The sequence below is a fragment of the Acomys russatus genome, chromosome 4, assembly GCF_903995435.1.
Source record: "Acomys russatus chromosome 4, mAcoRus1.1, whole genome shotgun sequence".
NCBI lineage: Eukaryota > Metazoa > Chordata > Mammalia > Rodentia > Muridae > Acomys > Acomys russatus.
Window position 1 is genome coordinate 53404669 of NC_067140.1, and position 7021 is coordinate 53411689.

The 7021-nt window shown below is 44.8% G+C and overlaps 1 non-coding gene across 1 annotated transcript; it reads left to right on the forward strand.

Annotated features, from left to right (window-relative positions):
* The first annotated feature begins 1470 nt into the window (after positions 1 to 1470).
* On the forward strand, positions 1471 to 1603 carry LOC127188677 (small nucleolar RNA SNORA13). The gene has a single exon (XR_007830536.1). It is a non-coding gene; the product is annotated as a small nucleolar RNA SNORA13 (small nucleolar RNA).
* Positions 1604 to 7021: the final 5418 nt, after the last annotated feature.

Consider the following 7021-nt stretch of genomic DNA (forward strand, 5'->3'; position numbering starts at 1 on the left):
AGACTAGTTTGTAGAGGTCCTCTTATACTAGGCAAACTATTATGAACTCTCCCATACAGCCTCGCTTCCATGAACTCTTTTAAACAGTAGGACGTGTAACTTTCTAATCTATTTGAGATTTCTAGCTGAAAAAAAAAAAAAACCTGAATTATGGGAGTCTTGAAGTCATTTGCTAAAAATAAAATAATGCAACATCTCCTCATCCATTGCCTGACAGCAACAGAAATAAATGGAAATTCAGTCAGTTCTCCACTATAGTCCCATCCCTGAGAACCTTGGCATTTGCATAGCTGAGAATTACAAAAATAAGACCCACAATTGTAGTTTAATGAACATAGCCAAAGGTGAAGCTTTTGCATTTGGGCTCACGTATCTTTTTTATTATTTTTTTCTAATTATAGCAGCTACTAAGATCAAATATAAAAACAAACTGAATGTAGGACCAGATATTTGAAACACGTTCAGCAACTTAGTCATTAACAGTTTACGAAGGACGTAAACAGTGATTTTGTCCTGTGTGAATGTTTTTGAACACTTTCTTTCTAACATGTTACTGAGGCCACACACTACTGTGTGAGTACTGTAGTAGACATACTTCACAAAAACAAAAAGTATACTGATACATAAGGTTCGATCCTCAAAAGTACTTGCTGATAGGTATGTGATCAAACTCCCCAAGTACTGCTTCTCCAGGGACGTATCAGAGACAGTGTATACTGAAGAAAATCAGTGTTTATATTTCCAAGACAAAATAAAATCCTAAACTGTTAAAAGAAAAAAAAAAAGTGGCTTAGCATTCATTTGAACTGCAAAGCCAGGCACAAATCGGAGCCTCTGCTCCAAAAGACTTCTGTTTGTTTTCAGGAGGGCATCATGGTTTGCACAAAGCTCCCTGGAGGCCAGAGCCTCTTCCGGCCATTCTTTGCATTCTTTGGCAGCTGCAGAGACAAGTTATAGGGCATTTATACTCTTGATTTTCTCATCTGCAGGAGTGGGTGATGGCCGTATTTTACTTAGCTTTTGATTGCGACAACAGAACCTCTCTGGTTTGTTTTTTGTTTGTTTTGTTTTGTTTTTTTACGTCCCTGTGGAAATCCAAACACCCAGCAACACCCCCTGCCCTGGGAGGCCAAACCTACCAGCCCTAGTGGAATTGACTGGCGGTGCTGGCAGCAGGGGCTCGGTGGGTGGGTCGAGTGTCCCGGGCAACCTTTGCCCTTCGTTCCCTTCCCGGAGAATGTGGAGATGGGGCGGACTCGGTGGTGGCCGAGTGAGGAGCGTGGCCCGCCGGACCCGGCGTGAAGTGGGTCGGTGTGGAAGCTGGGCGCCGTTTGTGATGTAGAGCTTCACTGTAGGCCCACGCGGACAAGTGTGCGAAAATGGAGTGGACATCAAAGTCGAAAGGTGGGATTGGTGATCCCTTCCCTAGTTTTGAGTATGGATAGAGCCGGCCAGACGATCTATTCGCATAGCCTTTGTGTTGCCCGTTCACCATTGGTCACTAGTGAATGTGGTGTCAAAAAAGGCATAAATGAATGCTTTGCAGCCTTTTCTTACCCTGAAGTTCAGTATCTTGGGTGTAGGGGCTGCATAAGTAACAAAGTAAAAACAAAAACAAAAACAAAAACAAAAAACAAACAAACAAACAAACAAAAACAACCAGAAGTCTTGAAACTCGGCAATAAGGTTCATCGCCTGTTATTAGAGAAATGAGATTCACTATAAACATATTAGAATGGCAAAATCCGGAACACTGATGACACTAGATGCTGTGAGGACCTGGACAACTGAAATCTTATTCATTGCTAGTGGGATGCAAAATAGATTAACCACTTTGAAAGACAGTTTGATGGTTTATTACAAAATTCAATATAAAGGGCTAGAGAGATGGTTCAGCAGTTAAAGAGCACTGGCTGCTCTTCCAGAGGTTCTGAGTTCAATTCCCAACTCCAATATGGTGCCTCACAAAATTATATATAAAAATATTTAGCAAATATTATAGATATATATACATTGCTCATATATATTGCACACACACACACACACACACACACACACACACATGTATCTCCAATCCAAAGGAGGTAGCAAATAACCACACAACTCTTGCACATGGCTGTTGTTTTAGCTGTGCCTTTTCTCGTTGCAGCATAGAAGTCTTCAAATAGATGGAGTAGAGGAGTTAACTGTGATGCACTCACACAGTGGCATATTAATCAAAGCTAGAAATAGATGATCTATGAGATCACAGAAAGATGCAGAGCTTTGCAAGCGTGCTACCGAATGGAAGAAGGCAGATGACGAAGAGCACAATCCCTTTGGCCCTGGCTGCACAACACTCCCGGAAACTGTGCAGCTCTGAAAAGGCAATGAGAATATAAAATGGCCGAGCGAAGGGGAAGGCAGAGGCAGAGAGGCAGAGCGCAGAGGATATTTGTGAAGTTTAAAATGAGTGCTTTAAATTGACAGCAAACTTGAGAGGAAGAAATCCCACATATATATTCCCTACTCTCACACGTGCATATCTACTGAGCCTGGAGCAGAGAAAATCCCCTGAATGGCACTGGTGTGGCAAGTGTGTGTTGTTCCATACTTATCCAGACACATGGAAGGCACAGCCCCTGAAAGAGACCCCAGTGTAGACTCAGTTCATCGGTTATATAAAATGAACCCCTCTGCCGGATGCTGATAATGGGAGAGGCTACGCAGGTGTCAGGAAGTGAATCTGAGGCACCTTGGCACCTTCCTCACAGCTCTGCTGTTAAGCTAAAACTGCCTGAGGAGTTCAGGAAGTGCTATTCTGAGATCGTGATGAATACTTTCCACTGAACACACCTGGGGAGCAACAGACACAGGATGGGGCTTTCTCTGAGCTCCTATCATCTGCTTAAATACGGCTCCTCCAAAAGGAATCCTATTGTTATACAGCTGGAATATTGACCAGGGAGATGTTGAGAGAAAAAGTGCCTTAACTACACAGTCACCTGCTCTTCCAGGGATGCCCCAAGGCACCTTGAATCACCTACACGACTTCATCAAGAGCACTGTTTTAAAATTTTATTTATTTATCCACTTTACATCTGGATTGTACGCCCCCCCTCCCTCCTCTCCTCCTGATCTTACCCTCCTTTCCCCTTTCCCCATCCCCTCTCCCCTATTCCACAGAATAGAGGAACACCACTCCCCGCCCCCCGCCAGCCCTCCACACACACTGAAGCCACCCCAGCTCATCAAGTCGCATCAGGACTGAGCAGGTCCTCTTCCCTAGTGATCTGGCGAGGCAGCCCCACCAGGGGGAAGTGATCAAAAATCAGGCAATGGAGTCCATATCAGAGGCAGCCCCCGCTCCCCTTACTAGAAGACCCACATGAAGACCAAGCTGCCCAATGGCTACATCTGGGTGGGGGGGGCTATGTCCAGTCCATGCATTGTTCTTGGTTGGTGATTCAGTCTCTGGAAGCTCCTCTGGGCCCAGGTTAGTTGGCTCTGTTGATCTTCTTGTGGAGCTCCTGTCCCCTCTGGGTCCTTCTAGCCTTCCCTCCATTTTTCCATGGGAGTGCCTATGCTTCACCCAATGTTTGGCTGTGGGTCTCAGGATCTGTTTGGATCTGCTGCTGAGTGGAGCGTCTCAGAGGACAGCTATCCTAGGCTCCTGTTTGCAAGTATAGCAGAATATCCTTAATAGTGTCATGGGCTGGCTCTTTCCCATGGGGGTGGGAATCAGATTGGGTCAGGCATTGGTAGGACATCTCCTCAATCTCTGATCTATCTTTATCCCAGCACATCTTGTTGGCAGGGTAAATTTTAGGTCCAAGTTTTGGTGGGTGGGTTGGTATTCCCCTGCCTCCGCTAGGAGTCCTGTCTAGTTAAAAGGTGTTCTCTTCATTCTCCATGATCCCTCCTATTGGAGTCTTTGCTAGAGTCACCCCCATATCCTCCCAGAAGCTGACCCTGTCTTAGGTCTCCATCTTGTCAGAGAGGGGCTCCCTGCCCCCCATGGTTTCTCTTCTCTCTGCTGGCTCTTAGTCCTCCAATCCTCTCTCCCGTCTGGGTGTGGTGGGTGTGCAAACCTGTACAACCCCTTTGGAAATCAATCTGGCACTTTCTCAGAAAATTGGGAATAGCTCTACCTCAAGACCAAGCTTTAGCACTCCTGGGCATATACCTGAAAGATGCTCCACCATACAACAAGGACATTTGCTCAACTATATTCATAGCAGCTTTATTCATAATAGCCAGAATCTGGAAACAACTGTCCCTCAACCGAAGACTGGATAAAGAAACTGTGGTGCATTTACACAATGTAATACTAGTCAACTATTAAAAACAAGGAGAACATGAAATTTGCAGGCAAATGGATCCAGATCTAGAAGGACACACATAGTATGTACTCACTCATATGTGGCTTTTAGTCACATAATACAGGATAAACCTACTACCGTGTGCAGACTGGAGAAGATAAGCAACAAGGAGGATCCAAGGGAGGATGCTTGACTCTCACTCAGAAGGGGAAACAGAAATAAAAGGAGTGGAGAATGTCCTGTCCATTGGCTAGATCTGGGTAGGGGTTCGAAGTTTACTGCACGTATTGTCCTTGGCTGGTGCCGGTTTGAGCAGGACCCCTGGGCCCAGATCTGCCCATCATAATGTTCTTCTTGTAGGTTTCTAGGATCCTCTGGATCCTTGTATTTCCCCATTCTCCAGTGCTTCTCACACCTAGAATCTCAATAGGATGTCCTCCCCTCTGTCTCGCTTTCCTGGTAAGTGAAGACTTTTATGGAGAGTGGGGACTGACTTTCACACGAACTCTGGAGCCCCATATTTGACCACATCCCCTGGATGGGGAGGCCTGGTGGCACTCAGAGGTAGGATAGCAGGCTACCAAGAGGAGACTTGACACCCTATGAGCATATACAGGGGGAGGAGGTCCCCCTCAGTCACAGTCATAGGGGAGGGGAGTAAGGGGAAAAGGGGAGGGAGGGAGCAATGGGAAGATACAAGGGATGGGATAACAATTGAGATGTAATATGAATACATTCATAAAATATATTGTAAAAAAATAAATAGGAGGAGTGGTTGAAGAGAGAGAACAAGATGGGAGAGGGAGCAGAGAGAGAAATGAGGATGGGGATCAAGAGCGCTTTTATTCACCACATAGTTTCTCTTTTCACCCTCCCATAACTTGTGTCTACCTCACACTTCAGCGCCTACAACCCTTATCCCTCCCTTCAATTCAAAGTACTAAATGAGCATCAACCTTCTAGCTGCATACTTTGCGGGACTCTCATGCATATATGCATATTTCAGGATAGGTTTTCTACTAATCTTTCTCTTGTCACTTGAGTTCACAGCTCAGCTAAAGAGCATAGAAGGACAGGGAAAAATCATTTCTTCTTCCCCTGTGCTGCACTAAAAACAACTTTTTTAAAATTTCAGATTTCTGTTTTAGATCTTCCTCTCTCCCTTCCTCTCTCTCTCCCTCCCTCCCTCCCTCCTTTCCTCTGCCCCCCATTGTTCTCTCTCTCTCTCTCTCTCTCTCTCTCTCTCTCTCTCTCTCTCTCTCTCTCTCTCTCTCTCTCTCTCTCTCTCTCTCTCTCCCCCTCTGTCAGTTTTGTAAAAAAGAAGGTTGTAGATAGTCTGTCAGGGTCTGCCTCTGGGTACCATGCTCTGACTGCCACTCCTGTCACAGTGCAGCTCACCCGTGCCCTGACAGCAACCAACTTGTTGACTGTTAACCTTTCACTACGGAAAATTACAAACACATATGATGAAGTCGAGAGAAGAGCCTAACGAACCCCCGGGGTCCTCACACATAAATTCAGCACATATGAACTCAAGGACAGTTAAGTTTCATCCACACTGTCCCAATTTCCAAGCGCTACTACGTATTGCCACCTGACTCAGATCTCACCATTATGTTATCACAAACACTACATATATATATCTTCAAGAGATGAGAACTCCATGTGTGCGTGTGTGTGTGTGTGTGTGTGTGTGTGTGTGTGTGTGTGTGTGTGTGTGTGACAGCCTATATGTAGAGGTCAGAAGGCAACTTTGTGATGGTGGTCTTCTCCTTTCACCTTTCTGTGGGTTCTGGTGACTTACCTCATGTCTCTAGCAAGCACTTTACCAGGTGAGCCATCTCCCTAGCATTGTATTTTCCTTCTGTTGTGTTTCGGCATCATATTTTAAGTTATTGCTTAATCTAAAGTCATAAGACTATTATTTTAATGTTGAAATGTCCATTTTGGTCTCATTGAATCCTATTTGTAATTGGCTTTTTGTTTGTAAGTTTGGTAAAAGAATCCAAACTAGGTCCTCAGAGGCATTTGTCAGTAAGTTTCCTTTATGTGAGGTTGCTCTGACTGACTCATTAAATCTCAATATTGCTGATTACCTCCCAAAATAGCATCCGGCATGTCTCTCTCTCTTTCTGGGGTGTTCCAGTATGCAAATCCTTAAAGCTAGAGCAAACTCTGGTTCCATATTTGTAAGATTGTTTCCTGGGTCACGGTGCTATGGACTTCCTGCTATGCCCTATCAGGGGGCTACACTGGCTGGATGTCTCTTCTGGAGTGATGCCAAGATTGACCTGTGAATTCATATGTTGTTAGCTGCCCCCATCCATTACACTGTCCCATACTGGTCTGGTGTTTAAGTAGCGGATTAGACAAGTCATGTAGACCATTACCCGCAGTTTACATTGGGGGTTGTAAAAAGTAGGCGATCAGTCTGATCTTTATTCAGACTTCCCGGTGGGAGTTTGGACAAATCCTGGAGGAGGTGTTCAGTCTGTGTTGTGTTTCGACCTGTCCTTTATGCTCTTGTTTATAGGCTCTTTACAATTTTTAAATTTAAGTTGATGCTTAGACCAATGGGTTCATATCTATGGAATTGGCTTCCTGTTTTCTGCAATCTAGGCCAGTTCTACCAAGAACAAGTACTCTTCTGGCATTATTTACACTGAAGGTCTGGCCTTTTACATCTCAGTTTTCCTCTCCTGCTTCAGATTTTTTTTCTT